This window comes from Zonotrichia albicollis, chromosome 6 (genome assembly GCF_047830755.1).
Source record: "Zonotrichia albicollis isolate bZonAlb1 chromosome 6, bZonAlb1.hap1, whole genome shotgun sequence".
Taxonomy (NCBI): domain Eukaryota; kingdom Metazoa; phylum Chordata; class Aves; order Passeriformes; family Passerellidae; genus Zonotrichia; species Zonotrichia albicollis.
The window spans coordinates 64195012-64219676 of record NC_133824.1 but is presented as its reverse complement, the minus strand read 5'-3'; the positions used below and the strand labels follow the sequence as shown (position 1 = coordinate 64219676).

Sequence of the window (24665 nt, the reverse complement as noted above, 5' to 3'; positions counted from 1 at the left end):
CTCCCCCGCGACCGTCGGGATCGGGGTCACGGAGCGGCTTCAGAACCGGGAAGGGAACGGGAGATCCCCGCCCTCACCCCGGGACGCGCCGATACCAAAAGTAGACACAAGACCAAAGCGGTTCAGAACGGTTTATTAACAATTTAAAGTACAAAATCACCCCTTAGCCGGCGGCGCGGTCCCGTGGCGTTCCCGGTCCTTCAGCGGGCCCTGCAGAGGAGAAAATGACGATGAAGCGGCGGCCCCGAGCGCTCCGGAGCTCCGTGGCAGAGGCGCCCGGGGCCTTGTCCCGGCGTGTGAGGGTGGGACCGGCGGACGCCACCGCCGGCACCGAAGACATCGCGCCGGTCGCTGAGGTCTACAACCTAATAAAACCCCCAATTTAACTATATTTAAGTATTTTCATATTTACAATCTATATTTATATATCTTTGTGCATATATATAATAGACTATCATTTATCTATATGATGTTACAATTCTATACCATGAATTATAGTTTTATATATGTATCTGTTCTCTATATTTATGTTTACCACTCTAATGTTATATTTCTTTTTAAATGTATATTTATTTCTATTTTCATCTCTATATTAAACCATATAAATAAGCCACAACAATACCGTACCTTTGTCAGCATCGGCACGCAGCACACGCTCATCCCATCGCAGCACATCAAAACAAAACCTATTTTTATCACTAACGGAACAAACATCCCACAACACTGAACCCTCATAAACACTCAAATAAACCTAACCCAAAATAAATTTTAAATCCCACTTCAACTAGCCCAAAACCTGCGCACATGCTCATCATAAACGTCCTCCTAAACCAATATCTCAAAAACCCCAAAAACCTCCAATACACCTTGAAAATGACACAACTGCTAAGAAAAACCAACACCCACTAAAAATTAAATCAAACCAACTCACTAGACTCAAAACTGTACAACTGACCCTAAACACTACTGTAAAAAGCCCCCAAAGCTCTACCTTTATGCTAATGCACAAATAAAAACCAATAATCTATAAAACTTAATTTAAAATTAAAAGAAAACTAATTCAAAGCATAAAAATAAAAAATCTAAACTGTTAAAATACTAAAAAATATCACTACCCAAATTAAAAAACATATTGCCTACAAAAACCCACCACGTGAATACCCCTGGCACCAAAAATAAAACTAAAAAAACCTATCGAACCAGAAAGAAAATGGAACTTAGGAAAACCAAAACCATAAGGTTCAAGTACTCACACCACATCCCTTACCGGACAGCAACTATAAACAACATCAAACCATACAATCAATTCTAAAAACCACCTTAAAACCACTACATTGAAAAACCTTTCAAAAATTAAACACTGCATTTAACCAAAGCCATCGAATAAATTCACACCCACAAACTCCGGCAGCCCAGCTGGCCCAACCAAAGCTGTATGTTTATGCATACAGTAAACAAAGCCAAAACCCCAGTAATACCTATCACAAGTCTATGAAAGAAACCTATTGAAATCAATCCTGTCTCAAATACAAACCAACCCATCCAGAAAGTTAGTTCACTCAAAAAACAACTTACACTGAGTTAATCATACCAAGAAATTAAACAACACACCATATACCACCAATGAATATAACAGTCAGGTAAAGAAAATCTACTTTTTTTTTTTCTTTTTTTTATTTAAACTAACTTCTTTTATTAGCTAGAACAAAAGATTTTGCCAGGCCTGTAACAACAACAACAACTTCTTTTTCTTCTTCACCTTCTGAAATGTCCCTTCTCACTCCCAAATTCCTTTCAACTCCTGAGTTTACACCCAAGCAAAAAGCAAAATTCGTGCGCTCGCGCGTTCGATGCTCCTGTCAGATTCTCTGCTTCCCTCCACATCTTCTTACGCTTTCAGCCTTCACGCCGTCCTGCCGTGATGAGTCTGACAGAAGAACAGGCACATGTTAACAGAGCATTTCCCTCCCTCCCTCCCTCTGGTTTCCTCAGCACATTTCAATCCATCCCAAGCCTGCAACGATGCACGCTCACCCCAAGGCTCACAGCAAGCATGCAGCAGCTCAGGCTTACTGGGCTCCAGGGCTCTGTGCCTTAGACAGCCGAGGAAACTTCTGATGAGCCTCCGTTCCAATAAACTGGGATGCAAACTCACCTCCATCTCAGAGCCTCACTGACCTCGGCCAGCCCCTTCCTCACTTCCTTGGGTCACAATCACTTCCAGGCAGAAGGATGCCAAGCAGGCTTTTGTCTTTTCTCTTAAGTGCCAACAGGTAAAATATGTAGGCTTTGACATAACTGATTACCCTCTCTTTGCACTCTCTTTGCACTCTCAGTTTTAAAGAAAAGATAGAAGAAGATTGCTGCTAAATCCATATGGGATAAGGAGGAAAGCAGCAAGGATCCCAGGCCAGCAGCGTGCCCAGGCAGCGTCACGTCCCTGCCACCCTGTGACAAGGCACACAGCTGCAAAGCCCCAAAGCCTGCAGGCCCTGGAGCTGCCACACGGATGGACCCGGTTCCCTTCCAGGTGCCCAGAGGGAAACCTGAGGGCAGGTGTCCACCCCGAGGCTGCACCCAGAGCCCCGGGCAGGGATGGAGTCGCTGACTGCCCTCTGGGGACGAGACCCTCCCTGCAGGCGACACTGCCTTGTCCTCTCCCTCCCCGTGGGACAGGGACCTCCAGGCTCTATCACCAGCCTCCTTCCGTCAGCATCCAGGTGCTGTGTTAGAGCCACAGGGGTCGAGGCTTTCCAGAACCATAGCGTCCTTTAGGCTGCAAAAGCCTTCTAAGGTCATCGAGCCCGGCTGCTGCCCCAGCACTGCCAAGCCCCCACCCCAATCAGGTCCCGAAACACCACACCTTGCCATGCTTTAAATGTCTCCAGCAATGGGGACTGCCCTGGGCAGCCTGCTCCTATGCCTGACCACCCTTTCAGTGAAGAAATTGGTCCTCAAAGCCAATCTAAGCCTTCCCTGATGCAACTTGAGGCCATTTCCTTTTGTCACCTCACTTCTTACTGGGGAGATCTCGGTACTTAAACCTTACCTGCTCCTTCCCTAGCAGGTCTCTGGCTTGGCTCGATGAGAGGAGAAACACTCCCACCACAGGAATGGCAGCTCGGCAGCTCCCACACCAAGGCAGGGTGCAGGCAGGGAGCAGCTGTCCTCACCACAGCTCGCGCGTCAGCTCTCAGAGATTGGCTCTGCTCTTCCTCCCGGGCAGATCTCTGCTCAGTGCTTCAGAACTGGCTGTCTGGAGGAAGCGGAAAAAACAGGTTAGCCAAGAATTTTATCCCGACTTATCTGATGTCTTTGCCCGCTTTGCCTCCTCCTGACTTCCTCCTGCTAAGAAAACAGCTGCCTTTGGACTTCTAGGGGGAACTTTCACGTAATGCTTACAGAAAAGGAACTACAGAAAACTGCCTCCTTTTTAAAGACTCAGCCAAGCAGACAGGTAACTGCAGCTTCTCCATCCCCACTGCCTGCAGAGCTGGCAGGCACCAGGCCAGCTCTGCTCCTGCTTCAAGCTGTTCCCAACTCTGCCAGAAGAACTGAAGGCTGCTCTGGCGTTCCATTGCTCCGCTTCTCCCAAAAAAGATCCGTCAGCGCCGATATCCCTCCACGGGAAGGGCTCTTCTGTCTCACACGCTCGGTGACACGAGGCTACGCGAAGCTGCAGCAGCCTCTGCTCCACGTGGGAAGGGCTTTCTTCCTCCTCTGGCACCTGGCTGGCACAGCTTGCTCACAGATGCTGGGGCTGCCCCATCCCTGGAAGTGTTCCAGGCCCATTGGCGCTCTGGCATCAGGCTCAGAGCAACCTGCTCTATGGAACCACGTCCCTGCCCACGGCAGCAGGCTTGGAATGAGGTGATCTTTAGAGCCCCTTCCAACCTGAATTATTCCATGATTCTATCAACTCAAAACACTAGGGGAATACATCTGTAAAGGTCATTAAATACATGAAAGAATCTCCCCATCAGCAAATTTTTGAATGAAAAGTATATCTACAAACAGGGAGAAATATCCTTGCTACCTGCTCTTGCTACCTTTCAGGCCTAATTTTAGCTATCACTTCAAGTTTTAAAATATTTTCTTTTGAAATTATAGGCAGTGTTCAAATTTTAGCATTTTTACGCTATTGCAGAAGCAAAAATTGCTGACAATCAGGCCGTGTCATTCTTTATGGAGCAGAGCCATCCTGACAGAATTTCTGGGACAGAAATTTTACAGGATGTCACTCCACAGAGAGCACCAAATTCCACATCAGGTGGCACTTCTGCTCCTCCACATCAGAAATCTAAACTAGGACAAGTGAAGTTTTGACTTGGCACTGTCAAAACAGACCGACTTGGCACTGGTGCCACCTTGGGTCTGGGAACCACCCTGCATACCAAAGAATTTCAGGAGCCAGCCGGCCACCCCCAGCCACAGCCCCCCCCCCCCCCACAAACCACGGCCCTTTTCCCTGGCAAACAAAACTCACCTGCCCCGCTTCTGGATGGCACACTGCAGGAGCCACGAGGCGCTATCACGTCAGCCCGACTTGGCACTGGGGCCAGCTTGGGTCTGGGAACCATCCTGCCTATCGTGGAATTTCAGGAGCCACCAGGCCACTCCCGGCTACAGGCTAACCTCGGTCTCACGCGGCTCTTTGTCCTAACGCGGCTAATGTCAGCTACACTAGGCTATCCTGGCCTCTTAAGCTAAACGCGGTTATTTTCGGCCACACTCGGATCTTCGGAACACTTCAGCCCGGCTCGGCTCGCTGAGGGCGGGAGAGCGGGCATGAGAGGACCCCGGCGCAGACAGGCCAGGTTTACCCAGATGCCTGTCACAAACCCGCAGAAATACGCCCGCCCGCGGCGACGCTGAGCCCACAGCATGTATCGGATACGCTTCAAGCGCCACAGAAAAATCCGTCGGGGCCGCCATGACGTCGGTGTTCCATGCAGGCAGTTCACTTACACCCACCGGGGTCCTCCACTTCCCCGCCATCTCGAGAAGGTCAACGAAAAGTCCGAGACACCCGCGACACGCCACTCCCAGCATGGCGGCCTCTCGGCTGCCTGCCGGCGCACGGCTGCAGTACCGCGCTCTGCCCAAAAGGAGGCAGCACTGCCGCCCGCCCCAGACGGGGGCGCAGCGCGCCTCGGGGCTGCGGGCAGCGAAGGCGGCAAAAAAGAACAGGGGCGACCCCAGACAAAAACTGCTCTGAAATAAATGCCAAAAACCTGTCTTTTACCCGACCAGAACCAAACAAACCGCCTTGGTTTAAAATCCTATTAAAATCAATTTGAAATTCCTATTTTTCGTATTTATATTCACATGCATATTTATAGTGGACACTGATGTAGCATGTAATTTATAAAATATATTCTGTGTATTGCTACTGTTTATATTTATTTATATGTTGTGGTTTTAAAAATATCTTTCTATATTTATTGTATATTTCTATGTTAAAAGCATGATAGAAATGTAGTTTTAATTAAAATAAAAATCCCATACTAACTAAACAAATACAAAAAAGCTCTATTCTTTTAAACTATATTGAAATATTTTTATATTTATAGCTTGCATGACTATATTCACATTTATATTTATAGTTTATATTTAAGCATTATATTAATCATGATATATAATATGTGTCTTATTCAAATAAATATTGAAATAAATTATTTTTTAAATTATGTACCATATCTACTGCTACAACTTATTTTATCTTATATTTTTAATTTTATATTAGCCTTTAGCTATTTGTGATCTGTTTCTATACTTAGATTTCTACCTTTATATTATTTGTATCTATCATTTCTGTACTAAAATCCCTGTTTTTGCCAAATAAAAAACAAAACCCCCCTTTATGTTAAACTGCTTTAAAAAACTTATAGTATATCAATATGGTGTAATATATAACAAATGACAGATATGATAAACATAAATACATTTATATCAATTTTATATCTATTTCCTATAATACACTATAATAAGATATATACAGTATTACTTGTATTATGGATCTTATATGCAGATATTGATTTATGTTATTTTGAATTTTAAATAATTTAACAGTTCTCTCTATGTTTGAAAGACATTTATATATTTATACTTTGGTTGCGATTTTTTCTGGGTGTTTTCCGGGTCTTTTCTTGCCCTTCTTGGAATTGTTTTTCTGGGTTTTCTCTGGGTTTTTCTTGCCCATCTTGGGGGTTTTTTCTGGGTTTCTTCATGCCCATCCTCGGGGTTTTTTTCTGGGTTTTTTCTTGCCTGTCTTCGGGTTCTTTTCTGGGTTTTTTTCTTGCCCATCTTGTTGGGGTTTTTTTCTGGGTTTTTTCTTGCCCATCATCGTCTGTTTTACTGGGTTTTAAGCCAACATGGGTACATTCCATGTCAGTACATACAATATAACCCGGCTGAGGATTTTTTATTCTAACTTTAAGAATGAGTTGCAAAACCTGAAAAGCAAAAGTCATATACACAAGGTTAAATCCAGTCAGCATGTGCCCACCCATGCAGAGACGAGCAGACACAGACAGACACAGCCACGTGCTCTCACACACACTGACACACTCTTGCCACTTACACGCTCGCTGCGGCCCTTACCTGAGACGCTGAAGAACGTGCTGTGACACATCTTCTGGCTGCTGCTCCTTGAAGTAAATGGCAGACCCTGGGGAAAGCAGCAGCCTCGGGGACCTGTGAGACAACAGGAAGGGTCAACGAGTGGCTATCTGACAGCTAGGACTTGTCCCCACTCTGGACCCATAAACTTTCTACCCAAAATCCCACAAAAGACAGATGAAGAGTAAAATTTCTATAACTGTTCTACCTAACTGTGACTACGTGCCAGGGCAGGGCAGCTCTGATCGTAAGTGGTACAATATAAGTACACACAATATAGGCTGAGGTAAACAGTGCAAGTGTAAACAGAGCGTAAGTACACACAATATAAGGTGACACACTTACATACAGTATAAACCAACACAGGTACACACAAAATAAACCAATATAGGTACATCCAATGTAAGTACATATAGTATAAACCAACATAGGTACATACAGTATAAGTACGTACAGTATAAGCCAGCATAGGTACACACAATAGAGGTACATACAACATAAGCCAACATAGGCAGATACAATACAAGTCAGGACGTGAGATAACTCTCTGGAAGACGAATTCTTGAGCCCTGTACCCTTTGAGAAGATGGAACCTAAGGAACTGCTGCAGTCACCTGAGGAGGTGCATCTGAAAAAAAGTCAGGACAAAAGTCAAAGGGCTGCAGAATAACTTAAGTGCTCGGCTAAATTGGGCTGTAATCGGCAAAACTCGGCTATTGTCGGCTGCATTCGGCTGGATGCGCCTCTTCGGCGCGGCTCGGCTCGCTTCGGCCGAGCTCGGAGCCTCTCTGTTCATTCGGCTGAACTCGGAGCCTCTCCGTGCGCTCGGCGCGGCTCGGCTCGTTCGGCTCGCTTCGGCCGAACTCGGAGCTGCTTTGTACGTTCGGCTCGGCTCGGCTCGCTTCGTCCGAACTCGGAGCCGCTCTGTGCGCACGGCGCGGCTCGGCTTCATTCAGCCGAACTCGGAGCCGTTCTGTGCGCACGGCGCGGCTCGGCTTCATTCAGCCGAACTCGGAGCCTCTCTGTGCGCTCGGCGCGGCTCGGCTCGCTTCCGCCGAACTCGGAGCCGCGCTGTGCGCTCGGCGCGCCTCGGCCGAACTCGGAGCCGCTCTGTGCGCTCGGCGCGGCTCGGCTCGTTTCGGCCGAACTCGGAGCCGCGCTGTGCGCTCGGCGCGCCTCGGCGCGCCTCGGAGCCGCTCTGTACGCTCGGCGCGGCTAGGCTTCATTCAGCCGAACTCGGAGCCGCTCTGTGCGCTCGGCGCGGCGCGCCTCGGCTCGCGTCGGCCGAACTTGGAGCCCATCCGTGCGTTCGGCGCGGCTCGGCTTCATTCAGCCGAACTCGGAGCCGCTCTGTGCGCTCGGCGCGGCTCGGCTCGCTTCGGCCGAACTCGGAGCCGCTCTGTGCGCTCGGCGCGGCTCGGCTTTATTCGGCCGAACTCGGAGCCGCTCTGTGCGCTCGGCGCGCCTCGGCTCGCTTCGTCCGAACTCGGGGCGGCTCTGTGCGCTCGGCGCGGCTCGGCTTCATTCGGCCGAACTCGGAGCCGCTCTGTGCGCTGGGCGCGGCTCGGCACGCTTCGGCCGAACTCGGAGCCAATCCGTGCGCTCAGCGCGCGTCGGCCGAACTCGGAGCGGCTCTGTGCGCTCGGCGCGGCTCGGCTCGCTTCGGCCGAACTCGGACCCGCTCTGTGCGCTCGGCGCGGCTCGGCTCGCTTCGGCCGAACTCGGAGCCGCTCTGTGTGCTCGGCTCGCTTCGGCCGAACTCGGAGCCGCTCTGTGCGCTCGGCTCGGCTCGGCTCGGCTCGGCTCGGCTCGGCTCGGCTCGGCTCGGCTCCCTGAGGGCGGGCAAGCGGCGCCGCCTCACGTTAAACGCGCCCGGCTCGGGGCTCTCCTGCTGCCGCGTCCCGCGGGCGGCCCGCCCATCGCACGGACACGACCGGGAGCACGGGACGGCACAGGGGCTCATTAGGCGGTGACCGCACTCGCGCTAATTAGCGCGCACGAGAGCAGCGGGCTCGGTTCGCCTGAGCTCGGCTCCGTTCAGGCAGCCTGGCCTCGGTTCGCTCGAGGCCGTCAGGTTCGGCCGGTCCCGCCTTGCTTCGGCTGAGCTCGTTCCATTCGGCCGAAGGAGGCGTCGTTCGATCGTGTTTTTACAAATATCTTTCTCTATAGATTGTATATTTCTATATTTAGATTTATACTTCTATAATACTTCTATTATTCCAAATAAAAACCCCGTCTCTAACCAAATGAATACAAAAAACAACCTTCTTTTAAACGAGATTGAAATATTTTTATACTTAGTATAGTTATATTCCCATTTATATTTATAGTTTCTTTTGATGCAGTGTATTAATAATTATATATAATATATGTAAAGTTCTAGAAATGTATTTGAATTATTATTTATATTATGTGTCATATCTACTGCTACAACTAATTTTTTCTTGTTTTTAAACTTTATATATATATCTGTATTTATTTATTACATATTCCTATACTTAGATTTCTACATTTATATTGTTTGTATTTATAATTTTTATAATCAAAACCCTGCCTATTGACAAATAAAAAAACCCCGCTTTATTTAGCTATTTTAAAAAATATTTTCATGATGATAATTTTCATGTTTATATTTGTAATTTATTCTAGATTACATGAGAACACACCTGCTCCTGCACCCCAGTGGGGCTTCCTCTCCTGGGGACCTTGGGGTGCCCCAACGGCATCAGAGCCCCGAGTCTTCACCCCCCTCTCCTCTATTTAGAAACTACACAGGAACTTTTTTCTGGAAACAAAGACATTACCTAAATCCTCTCCCCGTGTCCCAGACAGATAGATGTTCAGTTATTAGTTGACTGGGCAGCAGTTTCTTAAATAGAATGATAAACAAGATGTGAACATTTTAGCTACAAGGAAATAGGCAAATCTGAACAAGGTACCGATGGCCAGCCACTCAAGTAATTTTGAAGTAATTTTTTAAACAATAAAATACTGCTACCACAAAAATAAAGCAAAAAGCTAACTACTGGCTAAGAAAAAATTAACTTTTGACAACAACAACATTCCAACCACACAGGCTTTTTTCCCAATATCATACCTTATAACTACCTCTCTTGGGAATTCTCATCATGTATCCCAAAAAGAATAAATACCTTAGAGCGTCCTAAAGCAAAAAGTAGCACACATGAGCTCCTCACACTCCCGGCAGTGCACTGAGCTCCTCACACTCCAGCGCAGCGTGCACTGAGTCTGCAACAAATTCTGCTCAGTGAGGGTCTGCAAACAAAGGTTCAACTGATGAATTGAACTGATTTTACAGGGATGTTTTCTAAGCACAGAAGCACAAAAAAGAACAAGCAGAAACAATTCTTAAATAAATCTGCAAGATTTATTTAGCATATATGCGAGTGATTTCCACCCTGTGGCTTCTCACTTTGATTGGTCTGTAGGTTCAGGAAGATGACAATGCACACTCTGCCTTCCCTGAGCCCCCACAGCAGCTGAGCGCTGCTCCGTGTGCTCAGATCGTCAGGAGCTGGATTACACGTACCCGGACGGACTGGAACTGCTCTGCTGCAGATTCAGGAGACGACGGCAGAGAGGGGCTGGCCGAGGCGTCGTCCGAATTCCATTTCTGTGTGACGAGAAGCGGTTTGTTCCCAACAGCTGCAACATCCCCGGCTCGCTTCCGTGGTGAGTACCGATGGCGCACAAATGGCAGCCCGAGGAAATCGTGTTCTGGGCTCTAAGTGGCTGGGACAGGGTCTGATGTTTTGTTTTGTATCTGTATGACGATTAGTACGACAGGGCTCTGAGGGATGACATGGCAACACAGAATTAAAAACTCCTCGATAGGATTACATCGACGTCTAGGAAAAGACAAAAGCCTATCACCCTTCTGAAATCTGCTTTTAATCCAAAGCACACGGATTGTCACTATACTGCACCTTCCAGCTTTTCAAAGCAGCTTACTTCTGAAGACCAGGAAACATTGATTTCTACAGAAACAATGGGCAACCCCCAGGCTAATTTAAGCAGTACTCTTTAATAGGGGATCTGCCAGCGTGCCAGTCCAGCTTCAAGTGCACTTTATTTCAGTCTCACATCCCCACAAAATTCTTCTCACATCTTCCAACCCTGAAATCTTATTTTTCTCTAAAGCTTCTCATCATTAGCAATTTCAAAGTAACATAGTTTCTTTTTACAACATTCAAAAATGTCATGCTGGACTGTGCTAGAGAGTAATCTGCAAATATAAGCTTAGCAAAGATTGAATTGACTTGTCCAGAGAAAAAACCTACAAGTGAACACCCACACTTGCCTACAAGGAGCTAACAAGCCCCTGGCAGCTACCACATCAAAGCACAGTGGATGTTTCTAATAGAGGATAAGGATAACAATACCACCTTTTGTTCTCTCCAGCTTGTTTTCCCTGCAGTCATATTTGCTTCTTATGATTTTTTAGGGATATCAGGTATCGGTTGTGCAGGGTTACGCACTGCGGAGGGATCTCTCGGTGATGCGGCTGTGCCCAGCTCCTCAAGTTCCGGCAGAGGGAGAGACGTGGAAGGATGCATGCAAAGTGCTGCAGTTTTTGGCCGCCGTGGTGCTGTGTATAGAGCCGGTGGTGGAGGAAGCAGCATGACCCTGACCCTAACCCTAACCCTGACCCTAATCCTAGCCCTTACACCGCCCCCAACCTCACCCGAGGGCTCAACCCCACCCCGGACCCCACCCCGAGGCCTTAACCCCACCCCGAACCCCAATTAATCTTAAAATGAACCGTAACCCTTATAATTACCCCTTAAAATTAGCCCTAATTTTTAAAATTACCGATTAAAACAAAGCCTTATCCAAGATGGCGGCCCCCACGTTGTCACGTGATTGTTTTCTAAGATGGCGATGGTCACGTGACTTTTAGCAAGATGGCTGCACCCATGCTGACACGCGGTTTTCGGTAAGATGGCGATGCCCAGCCGAGCACGTAGTATGGGGACAAGATGGCGGCGCCCAACCGAATGACGTCACTTCCGGCAATATGGCGGCCGCCATGACCGGATTTTTTTCCTCGATTTCTGCCGGATTTTTTGCGCTTTCCACGAGTTCCCGGTGGCCGGAATGCTGCTCCGGTTCGCGTGCGGCCAGCGGCGTCACGGGGAGGGGCCTCTGGGGCGCAGCGGCGGCCTCTGGCCGCGACAGCCTGGCGACGGGGGGCGGCGCCCGGGGGCAGGGGCACGGCGACGGGGGGCGGTGTCTGGGGGCGGTGCCGCGGGGACGGGCAGATAAAGGCGGGCCGGCGACCGCAGGAGAGGGCCCGTAGACGGGGGGCAGCGCCCAGGGGCGGAGGGGCCGGAGACGGCCGCTTTTACGACAGTCGCGCTTTACGGCCCCTTTTACGACAGTCGCGCTTTACGGCAGTTTTACGACAGTCGCGCTTCACGGCCGCTTTTACGACAGTCGCGCTTTACGGCCGCTTTTACGACAGTCGCGCTTTACGGCAGTTTTATGACAGTCGCGCTTTACGGCCGCTTTTACGACAGTCGCGCTTTACGGCCCCTTTTACGACAGTCGCGCTTTACGGCCCCTTTTACGACAGTCGCGCTTCACGGCCGCTTTTACGACAGTCGCGCTTTACGGCCGCTTTTACGACAGTCGCGCTTTACGGCAGTTTTACGACAGTCGCGCTTTACGGCCGCTTTTACGACAGTCACGCTTTACGGCCCCTTTTACGACAGTCGCGCTTTACGGCCGCTTTTACGACAGTCGCGCTTTACGGCAGTTTTACGACAGTCGCGCTTTACGGCCGCTTTTACGACAGTCGCGCTTTACGGCAGTTTTACGACAGTCGCGCTTTACGGCCCGTTTTACGACAGTCGCGCTTTACGGCCGTTTTACGACAGTCGCGCTTTACGCCCGCTTTTACGACAGTCGCGCTTTACGGCCGCTTTACGACAGTCGCGCTTTACGGCCGCTTTTACGACAGTCGCGCTTTACGGCAGTTTTACGACAGTCGCGCTTTACGGCCGCTTTTACGACAGTCGCGCTTTACGGCCGCTTTTACGACAGTCGCGCTTTACGGCAGTTTTACGACAGTCGCGCTTTACGGCCGCTTTTACGACAGTCGCGCTTTACGGCCCCTTTTACGACAGTCGCGCTTTACGGCCGCTTTTACGACAGTCGCGCTTTACGGCCCCTTTTACGACAGTCGCGCTTTACGGCCGCTTTTACGACAGTCGCGCTTTACGGCAGTTTTACGACAGTCGCGCTTTACGGCCCCTTTTACGAAAGTCGCGCTTTACGGCCGCTTTTACGACAGTCGCGCTTTACGGCCGCTTTTACGACAGTCGCGCTTTACGGCAGTTTTACGACAGTCGCGCTTTACGGCCGCTTTTACGACAGTCGCGCTTTACGGCCGCTTTTACGACAGTCGCGCTTTACGGCAGTTTTACGACAGTCGCGCTTTTCGGCCGCTTTTACGACAGTCGCGCTTTACGGCCCCTTTTACGACAGTCGCGCTTTACGGCAGTTTTACGACAGTCGCGCTTTACGGCAGTTTTACGACAGTCGCGCTTTACGGCCGCTTTTACGACAGTCGCGCTTTACGGCCCCTTTTACGACAGTCGCGCTTTACGGCAGTTTTACGACAGTCGCGCTTTACGGCCGCTTTTACGACAGTCGCGCTTTACGGCCCCTTTTACGACAGTCGCGCTTTACGGCCGCTTTTACGACAGTCGCGCTTTACGGCCCCTTTTACGACAGTCGCGCTTTACGGCCGATTTTACGACAGTCGCGCTTTACGGCCCGTTTTACGACAGTCGCGCTTTACGGCAGTTTTACGACAGTCGCGCTTTACGGCCGCTTTTACGACAGTCGCGCTTTACGGCAGTTTTACGACAGTCGCGCTTTACGGCAGTTTTACGACAGTCGCGCTTTACGGCCGCTTTTACGACAGTCGCGCTTTACGGCAGTTTTACGACAGTCGCGCTTTACGGCCGCTTTACGACAGTCGCGCTTTACGGCCCCTTTTACGACAGTCGCGCTTTACGGCCGCTTTACGACAGTCGCGCTTTACGGCCCCTTTTACGACAGTCGCGCTTTACGGCCGCTTTTACGACAGTCGCGCTTTACGGCCCCTTTTACGACAGTCGCGCTTTACGGCCGCTTTTACGACAGTCGCGCTTTACGGCAGTTTTACGACAGTCGCGCTTTACGGCCGCTTTTACGACAGTCGCGCTTTACGGCCGCTTTTACGACAGTCGCGCTTTACGGCCCCTTTTACGACAGTCGCGCTTTACGGCCGCTTTTACGACAGTCGCGCTTTACGGCCGTTTTACGACAGTCGCGCTTTACGGCCGCTTTTACGACAGTCGCCCTTTACGGCAGTTTTACGACAGTCGCGCTTTACGGCCGCTTTTACGACAGTCGCGCTTTACGGCAGTTTTACGACAGTCGCGCTTTACGGCCCCTTTTACGACAGTCGCGCTTTACGGCAGTTTTACGACAGTCGCGCTTTACGGCCCCTTTTACGACAGTCGCGCTTTACGGCCGCTTTTACGACAGTCGCGCTTTACTGCCGTTTTACGACAGTCGCGCTTTACGGCCCCTTTTACGACAGTCGCGCTTTACGGCCGCTTTTACGACAGTCGCGCTTTACGGCCCCTTTTACGACAGTCGCGCTTTACGGCCGCTTTTACGACAGTCGCGCTTTACGGCAGTTTTACGACAGTCGCGCTTTACGGCCGCTTTTACGACAGTCGCGCTTTACGGCCCCTTTTACGACAGTCGCGCTTTACGGCCGCTTTTACGACAGTCGCGCTTTACGGCCGCTTTACGACAGTCGCGCTTTACGGCCGCTTTTACGACAGTCGCGCTTTACGGCCGTTTTACGACAGTCGCGCTTTACGGCCCCTTTTACGACAGTCGCGCTTTACGGCAGTTTTACGACAGTCGCGCTTTACGGCCGCTTTTACGACAGTCGCGCTTTACGGCCGCTTTTACGACAGTCGCGCTTTACGGCAGTTTTACGACAGTCGCGCTTTTCGGCCGCTTTTACGACAGTCGCGCTTTACGGCCCCTTTTACGACAGTCGCGCTTTACGGCAGTTTTACGACAGTCGCGCTTTACGGCCGCTTTTACGACAGTCGCGCTTTACGGCAGTTTTACGACAGTCGCGCTTTACGGCCGCTTTTACGACAGTCGCGCTTTACGGCCCCTTTTACGACAGTCGCGCTTTACGGCAGTTTTACGACAGTCGCGCTTTACGGCCGCTTTTACGACAGTCGCGCTTTACGGCCCCTTTTACGACAGTCGCGCTTTACGGCCGCTTTTACGACAGTCGCGCTTTACGGCCCCTTTTACGACAGTCGCGCTTTACGGCCGCTTTTACGACAGTCGCGCTTTACGGCCCCTTTTACGACAGTCGCGCTTCACGGCCGCTTTTACGACAGTCGCGCTTTACGGCCGATTTTACGACAGTCGCGCTTTACGGCCCGTTTTACGACAGTCGCGCTTTACGGCAGTTTTACGACAGTCGCGCTTTACGGCCGCTTTTACGACAGTCGCGCTTTACGGCCGCTTTTACGACAGTCGCGCTTTACGGCAGTTTTACGACAGTCGCGCTTTACGGCAGTTTTACGACAGTCGCGCTTTACGGCCGCTTTTACGACAGTCGCGCTTTACGGCCGCTTTTACGACAGTCGCGCTTTACGGCAGTTTTACGACAGTCACGCTTTACGGCCGCTTTTACGACAGTCGCGCTTTACGGCAGTTTTACGACAGTCGCGCTTTACGGCCGCTTTTACGACAGTCGCGCTTTACGGCCGCTTTTACGACAGTCGCGCTTTACGGCCCCTTTTACGACAGTCGCGCTTTACGGCCGCTTTTACGACAGTCGCGCTTTACTGCCGTTTTACGACAGTCGCGCTTTACGGCCCCTTTTACGACAGTCGCGCTTTACGGCCCCTTTTACGACAGTCGCGCTTTACGGCCCCTTTTACGACAGTCGCGCTTTACGGCCGCTTTTACGACAGTCGCGCTTTACGGCAGTTTTACGACAGTCGCGCTTTACGGCCGCTTTTACGACAGTCGCGCTTTACGGCCCCTTTTACGACAGTCGCGCTTTACGGCCGCTTTTACGACAGTCGCGCTTTACGGCCGCTTTACGACAGTCGCGCTTTACGGCCGCTTTTACGACAGTCGCGCTTTACGGCAGTTTTACGACAGTCGCGCTTTACGGCCCCTTTTACGACAGTCGCGCTTTACGGCCGCTTTTACGACAGTCGCGCTTTACGGCCGCTTTACGACAGTCGCGCTTTACGGCCGCTTTTACGACAGTCGCGCTTTACGGCAGTTTTACGACAGTCGCGCTTTACGGCCCCTTTTACGACAGTCGCGCTTTACGGCAGTTTTACGACAGTCGCGCTTTACGGCCGCTTTTACGACAGTCGCGCTTTACGGCCCCTTTTACGACAGTAGCGCTTTACGGCCGCTTTTACGACAGTCGCGCTTTACGGCAGTTTTACGACAGTCGCGCTTTACGGCCCCATTTACGACAGTCGCGCTTTACGGCAGTTTTACGACAGTCGCGCTTTACGGCCGCTTTTACGACAGTCGCGCTTTACGGCCCCTTTTACGACAGTCGCGCTTTACGGCCCCTTTTACGACAGTCGCGCTTTACGGCCGCTTTTACGACAGTCGCGCTTTACGGCCGCTTTTACGACAGTCGCGCTTTACGGCAGTTTTACGACAGTCGCGCTTTACGGCCCCTTTTACGACAGTCGCGCTTTACGGCCGCTTTTACGACAGTCGCGCTTTACTTCCGTTTTACGACAGTCGCGCTTTACGGCCCCTTTTACGACAGTCGCGCTTTACGGCCGCTTTTACGACAGTCGCGCTTTACGGCCCCTTTTACGACAGTCGCGCTTTACGGCCGCTTTTACGACAGTCGCGCTTTACGGCAGTTTTACGACAGTCGCGCTTTACGGCCGCTTTTACGACAGTCGCGCTTTACGGCCGCTTTTACGACAGTCGCGCTTTACGGCCCCTTTTACGACAGTCGCGCTTTACGGCAGTTTTACGACAGTCGCGCTTTACGGCAGTTTTACGACAGTCGCGCTTTACGGCCGCTTTTACGACAGTCGCGCTTTACGGCCCCTTTTACGACAGTCGCGCTTTACGGCAGTTTTACGACAGTCGCGCTTTACGGCCCCTTTTACGACAGTCGCGCTTTACGGCCGCTTTTACGACAGTCGCGCTTTACTTCCGTTTTACGACAGTCGCGCTTTACGGCCCCTTTTACGACAGTCGCGCTTTACGGCCCCTTTTACGACAGTCGCGCTTTACGGCCGCTTTTACGACAGTCGCGCTTTACGGCCGCTTTTACGACAGTCGCGCTTTACGGCCGCTTTTACGACAGTCGCGCTTTACGGCCCCTTTTACGACAGTCGCGCTTTACGGGCCGTTTTACGACAGTCGCGCTTTACGGCCGCTTTTACGACAGTCGCGCTTTACGGCCGTTTTACGACAGTCGCGCTTTACGGCCGCTTTTACGACAGTCGCGCTTTACGGCCGTTTTGCGACAGTCGCGCTTTACGGCCCCTTTTACGACAGTCGCGCTTTACGGCCGCTTTTACGACAGTCGCGCTTTACTTCCGTTTTACGACAGTCGCGCTTTACGGCCCCTTTTACGACAGTCGCGCTTTACGGCCGCTTTTACGACAGTCGCGCTTTACGGCCCCTTTTACGACAGTCGCGCTTTACGGCAGTTTTACGACAGTCGCGCTTTACGGCCGCTTTTACGACAGTCGCGCTTTACGGCCCCTTTTACGACAGTCGCGCTTTACGGCAGTTTTACGACAGTCGCGCTTTACGGCCGCTTTTACGACAGTCGCGCTTTACGGCCCCTTTTACGACAGTCGCGCTTTACGGCAGTTTTACGACAGTCGCGCTTTACGGCCCCTTTTACGACAGTCGCGCTTTACGGCCGCTTTTACGACAGTCGCGCTTTACTTCCGTTTTACGACAGTCGCGCTTTACGGCCCCTTTTACGACAGTCGCGCTTTACGGCCGCTTTTACGACAGTCGCGCTTTACGGCCCCTTTTACGACAGTCGCGCTTTACGGCCGCTTTTACGACAGTCGCGCTTTACGGCAGTTTTACGACAGTCGCGCTTTACGGCCGCTTTTACGACAGTCGCGCTTTACGGCCGCTTTTACGACAGTCGCGCTTTACGGCCCCTTTTACGACAGTCGCGCTTTACGGCAGTTTTACGACAGTCGCGCTTTACGGCAGTTTTACGACAGTCGCGCTTTACGGCCGCTTTTACGACAGTCGCGCTTTACGGCCCCTTTTACGACAGTCGCGCTTTACGGCAGTTTTACGACAGTCGCGCTTTACGGCCCCTTTTACGACAGTCGCGCTTTACGGCCGCTTTTACGACAGTCGCGCTTTACTTCCGTTTTACGACAGTCGCGCTTTACGGCCCCTTTTACGACAGTCGCGCTTTACGGCCCCTTTTACGACAGTCGCGCTTTACGGCCGCTTTTACGACAGTCGCGCTTTACGGCCGCTTTTACGACAGTCGCGCTTTACGGCCGCTTTTACGACAGTCGCGCTTTACGGCCCCTTTTACGACAGTCGCGCTTTACGGGCCGTTTTACGACAGTCGCGCTTTACGGCCGCTTTTACGACAGTCGCGCTTTACGGCCGTTTTACGACAGTCGCGCTTTACGGCCGCTTTTACGACAGTCGCGCTTTACGGCCGTTTTGCGACAGTCGCGCTTTACGGCCGCTTTTACGACAGTCGCGCTTTACGGCCGCTTTTACGACAGTCGCGCTTTACGGCAGTTTTACGACAGTCGCGCTTTACGGCCGCTTTTACGACAGTCGCGCTTTACGGCCGCTTTTACGACAGTCGCGCTTTACTTCCGTTTTACGACAGTCGCGCTTTACGGCCCCTTTTACGACAGTCGCGCTTTACGGCCGCTTTTACGACAGTCGCGCTTTACGGCCCGTTTTACGACAGTCGCGCTTTACGGCCGCTTTTACGACAGTCGCGCTTTACGGCCGCTTTTACGACAGTCGCGCTTTACGGCAGTTTTACGACAGTCGCGCTTTACGGCCGCTTTTACGACAGTCGCGCTTTACGGCCGCTTTTACGACAGTCGCGCTTTACGGCCGTTTTACGACAGTCGCGCTTTACGGCCCCTTTTACGACAGTCGCGCTTTACGGCCCCTTTTACGACAGTCGCGCTTTACGGCCGCTTTTACGACAGTCGCGCTTTACGGCCCCTTTTACGACAGTCGCGCTTTACGGCCGCTTTTACGACAGTCGCGCTTTACGGCCGCTTTTACGACAGTCGCGCTTTACGGCCGCTTTTACGACAGTCGCGCTTTACGGCCCCTTTTACTACAGTCGCGCTTTACGGGCCGTTTTACGACAGTCGCGCTTTACGGCCGCTTTTACGACAGTCGCGCTTTACGGCCGTTTTACGACAGTCGCGCTTTATGGCCGCTTTTACGACAGTCGCGCTTTACGGCCGCTTTTACGACAGTCGCGCTTTACGGCAGTTTTACGACAGTCGCGCTTTACGGCCCCTTTTACGACAGTCGCGCTTTACGGCAGTTTTACGACAGTCGCGCTTTACGGCCCCTTTTACGACAGTCGCGCTTTACGGCCCCTTTTACGACAGTCGCGCTTTACGGCCCGTTTTACGACAGTCGCGCTTTACGGCCGCTTTTACGACAGTCGCGCTTTACGGCAGTTTTACGACAGTCGCGCTTTACGGCCGCTTTTACGACAGTCGCGCTTTACGGCCGCTTTTACGACAGTCGCGCTTTACGGCCCCTTTTACGACAGTCGCGCTTTACGGCCCCTTTTACGACAGTCGCGCTTTACGGCCGCTTTTACGACAGTCGCGCTTTACGGCCGCTTTTACGACAGTCGCGCTTTACGGCCCCTTTTACGACAGTCGCGCTTTACGGGCCGTTTTACGACAGTCGCGCTTTACGGCCGCTTTTACGACAGTCGCGCTTTACGGCCGCTTTTACGACAGTCGCGCTTTACGGCCGCTTTTACGACAGTCGCGCTTTACAGCCGCTTATACGACAGTCGCGCTTTACGGCCGCTTATACGACAGTCGCGCTTTACGGCCGTATTTATGACAGGTTTTTTTCGCCCATCTTGGGGTTTTTCCTTGTTTTTTCCCCTAATTAGCACCCCTACCCAGGTGCCAGCAATCAACCCTAACCCTAGTCCCCGCCCCCTAATTAGCACCCCTACCCAGGTGCCAGCAATCAACCCTAACCCTAGTCTCCGCCCCCTGGGGGCGGGGAGATGTGGGGGGTGGTGTTTAGGGGTGGGGACTAGGGGTTGATTGCTGGCACCTGGGTAGGGGTGCTAATTAGGGGGTGGGGTCCCTATATACTGTATGTAGTAAAAAGAATAAAAACTATATGTCTGGTGCGGCAGTAGAAAATTTCAGGCTCCCAGGGAGTAAATGGTTTGGTTTGTATTTTTAATTCTTTTCCTTTACTCCCCGGGAGCCTGAAATTTTCTACTGCTGCTTTTTTAATTTAAAGCTAGAAAGGAAAACAAAGTTATAAAGAGAGAAGAGAAAAGCGAGAGAAAAGTGAGAGAAGAGAAAAGTGAGAGAAGAGAAAGAAACAGAGAGAAGAGAAAGAAACAGAGAGAAGAGAAAGAGAAAGAAGTAAAGCCTGAAAGGGAGAGAGAGAGAAGGAAAAAGAGTGAAAAGGAGAGAAATAGAAAAAAAAAACCACAGGAAGACAGAGAAGAGAAACAAAACAGACAGAAAAGAACACAGAGATAGAAGAAAAGAAGACCGAGAGACAGAAAGAGAAAAGAAAACAGAGAGAAACCAAGACAGAGAGAAAGGAAAAGAAAGGAGGTTGAGAAAATGAAGGATGGGAGTTAGAGGAAAAAGAAATTAACTCTAATCCCCACCAAAGTGAAAACTCAGGACAGAGTGAAAAAAGAAAAGACTGAGAGCAAAAAGGACGAACTAAGGAAAAGGAGAACACAGAGAAACAGAAGGAACAAGAGCAAGGGTGAAAGTTATGAAGGAAAATAAATAAGGTGCAAAGTATAGTCAAAAGATAGCAAAATAAATACAGTCAGATAAAGGATGAAATTACCCAAATAAGAAAAGGAAGGGGATGGAAACATAGTTACAGAAGCACAGACACAGTGTCAGAAACAGAAACAAAGGGACAGAGACAGATGAAGTTAGGTTAGAAATAGAAAAGGAAAGTGAGGAGCAACAGGAAGAAATACAGTGGAAAGAAAATACAAAACCACACCAAAAAAACACAAGAGCCACACTGGGGGTAGGGAAGGGCAGGGGATATCTTTATTAGGGGGGATTTTACTGGATTGAGTGAATGATTTTATTTATACATCAGCAAAATACATTTAAACAGTGTACACAAATTTAAATGCAGATAGAAGCCATACACACACTGTTAGAAGTCAATTTTAAATACACAGCAATACACCATATAATGAAAATAGAAAAAGCTTAATTGAAGATTACAGGAAACCCAGAACAACAAAAGCACCAAGAAAACTACATTCATCTACCACACACACTCCCTTCAGATAGCACAAAACCTCACCATCCCTCTCATCACAACTGCTAAATTACACCCCAGAAATCAGTGGTCCTTGGAAACATGGTTCCCAAGAGCCTGCAAAAAATCCTCCTGCCTGACGAAAACCCCGGTCCCTGGAGGGTCCGCGCCCAAACTGTGGCGATGAACGTCGCCTCACGGACCGACCGGGACCGAGGGAAAAAAAACCCAGCCGGGGGGAAAAAAAAAAAAACCCCAGCTGGGGATTTTTTATTCTAAATTTAAAAATGAGTTGAAAAGCCTGAAAAACCCAAAGCCATACAAGGTTACAACTCTAGAGCCCTTCAACACACACACACACTTCCTTCAGCTGACACACAAACCCACACTGATTCACACATCAACCGCTCAGCTAACCCTCTGCAACAATTCACACCACTCCTTGGGAACAGGGTTCCCAGAAGCCTCTAAAAAATCCTCCTGACTGACAAAAACCCCAGTCCCTGGAGGGTCCGCGCCCAAACTTTGGCGATGAACATCACCTCGGGGACCAACCGGGACCGAGGGAAAAAAAACCCAGCCGGGGGGAAAAAAAAACCCCCAGCTGGGGATTTTTTATTCTAAATTTAAAAATGAGATGAAAAACCTGAAAACCAAAAGTCATACACACAAGGGTAAAGCCAGTCAGCATGCGCTCACACACGCAGGAACGAGCGGAGGCAGACAGACACACTCGCTTGCTCCCACACACACTCGCACCCTCTTCCGACTTACACGCTCGCTGCAGCCCTTACTGACGACTCTGAGGAACGTGCTTTGACACATCTTCTGGCTGCTGCTCCTTGACTTCAAATGGTAGATCCCAGGGAAATCAGCAGCCTCGGGGACCTGTGAGATGACAGGAAGGGATCAATGAGCGGGTATGTGACACCTAGGACCTGTCCCCACTCTGGACCTATAAATTTTGTACCCAAAATCCCACAAAAGACAGATTAACGCTAAAGTTTTCATAACTCTTCCACCTAACTGTGACTATGTGCCAGGGCAGGGCAGCTCCGATCATAATTGGTACAATGTAAGTACACACAATATAAGGCGATACACTCACATACAGTATAACCACATACAGCATAAGCCATCACAGGTACACACAATATACACCAACAGAGTAAGTACATACAGCATAAGCCATCACAGGTACACACAATATACACCAACAGAGGTACATACAGTGTAAGTACATACAGCATAAGCCATCACAGGTACACACAATATACACCAACAGAGTAAGTACATACAGCATAAGCCATCACAGGTACACACAATATACACCAACAGAGGTACATACAGTGTAAGTACATACAGCATAAGCCATCACAGGTACACACAATATACACCAACAGAGGTACATACAGTGTAAGTACATACAGCATAAGCCATCACAGGTACACACAATATACACCAACAGAGGTACATACAGTGTAAGTACATACAGCATAAGCCATCACAGGTACACACAATATACACCAACAGAGGTACATACAGTGTAAGTACATACAGCATAAGCCATCACAGGTACACACAATATACACCAACAGAGGTACATACAATGTAAGTACATACAGCATAAGCCATCACAGGTACATACAATATAAGTACATGGAGTATAAGCCAGCATAGGTACACACAATATTGGTACATAAAATACAAGCCAACATAGGGGCATACAACAGAAAGCAGGACTTAGGATAACAATCTGGAAGATTAATTCTTGAGACCTATCTCCTGTGAGAAGATGGAACCAATAGAACTACTGCAGTCACCTGAGGAAGGAGTAAGATGCTCCCTCTAGAAGTCCAAGACAATGGCATGGGAAAAAAGGCACTACCGAAGCTGGTAGTGAGAAGGAACATGGATAACATCTTCTGTAACCCTTCCTGGCTCAAAGAGTAAAAAGGTAAAAATGCCGGAATAAGGAATATCCGGAAAGGAACGTGAGTAGAACAGGAGTGAGATGGCACGGAGTGGTGCCCACAAAGCGTCGAGATGTAACAAAGGCCTATGACATGGAAGACGACAGACACACGCTATGCAACACAGACACGGACGATGTAACAGACACGGATGACGTAACACAGAGACAAGTGGCAACTTTCCACTTAGGGACCTGAGATTCCTAGCGCAAGATGAACCAGAGGCTGATGACTCCAAAGGAAAGGAAGCCCTATGACAATAGCATGTGTTAATGAAATGTAACTCATTAAAAGCACTCAGTGCCAAAGCAATTGAGAAGATGCTCGAGAGGCTCAGCGAGCCTAGAAAAGGAAGTGGACGGCCGAGCGATCGTGGCTATAGCTGCAGACCCGAAGGCGAGCTCCTCGGGGGAAAGATCCGTGACGATGCCGAGTCGAGGAAGGCTGACGACGCAAAGTTCGCGACGCTGGGGAGAGGGGTCGGAACTGCCCTGCCCGGCAAAGGCTCTGATGAAGCTGAAGAGAAAGCCTCTCCCTTTACTTCCAGAGGACCCGTCCCACTACAGACCTCTCCGCTAAGCTGACATGAAACTGCCCCCTGTGATACTAAAGGTTTTTCCCCTTCCCCGACCACGGGCCCCGACACTTAGCTTTCGCAGGGGGAGGGGACAAAATCCATCCTCGGTCGGACATGGATGTCAAGACGTTCTCAAGGTGTGTGCTTTGGCGCTGCCATTTCCGAGCTTTGCCTAAGAGCCTCCACAGGGTACCTAAGATGAAACAGAAAAAGTGACTATTGTCCTCAACACCGGCAATCCCCGAGAGTGCTACGCACCACCGCCCCGGCTCACCTCAAGTCTCGATTTGAATCCGGAAGGTGCGCAGAAGATACCTGCAAAAACAAAAGGCGCAGGCTTAGCATGCTGCTGCGTAACACTCGCCTATGAGTCGGCCTGCCTAAACCCCAACTCACCTGCCCTCCTGTGTTCCTTGGCATGCCTAGGGCAGGGAGACAACCTGGAAAGAAACAAAGCAGAAAAGCATGCTAAGATACTGAGAAAACACAACATCCCTACCCTGACAAGGATGCCACAGCAGTACCTGAAGCTTGCACCCACCTGGCATGGGCGTGCTCAGCCAACATAGATTGAAAGGGGCCACCTAAAACAAAAAAAAAAAAAAAACAAGCAGACATGCTTAGAACAGCATCAGAAACTGAGACTGCAGCAATAACAACTGCTTCAGTATGCTACTCAATGCTCACCTTGCCCACTCGGCCTTGACTGCAGCTCTCACCCTTGAATGCTTAAAAAGAGAGACAAAGAACACTGCTGTAACAGGTATCAATTATACTCCCTCCACAGAGGAAAGCAGTAACTGACCTGCTCGGGAGAATCCCCTCACACGGGATGGGGCCCTCTGGCCCAGATTTAATTCATCTGAATCTGAAAAAAACGTTAGGACAAGAGTCACACTGTTGCAGGA

General features: G+C 50.2%; 1 long non-coding RNA gene and 1 other non-coding gene across 5 annotated transcripts; both read right to left on the bottom strand.

Moving 5' to 3' along the window:
* Positions 1-117: 117 nt before the first annotated feature.
* Positions 118-22370, bottom strand: LOC141729453 (uncharacterized). 4 transcript variants are annotated; one of them, XR_012580964.1, is made up of 5 exons: positions 21982-22370; positions 6604-6696; positions 3050-3256; positions 628-1927; positions 118-210 (listed from the first exon to the last, which is right to left on the bottom strand). It is a non-coding gene; the product is annotated as an uncharacterized LOC141729453 (long non-coding RNA). The 4 variants fall into 4 exon arrangements; XR_012580966.1 differs by lacking the exon at positions 21982-22370 and adding an exon at positions 7236-7501; XR_012580965.1 differs by lacking the exons at positions 6604-6696; positions 21982-22370 and adding an exon at positions 4487-5083.
* Positions 283-391, bottom strand: LOC141729461 (small nucleolar RNA SNORA57). The gene has a single exon (XR_012580978.1). It is a non-coding gene; the product is annotated as a small nucleolar RNA SNORA57 (small nucleolar RNA).
* Positions 22371-24665: the final 2295 nt, after the last annotated feature.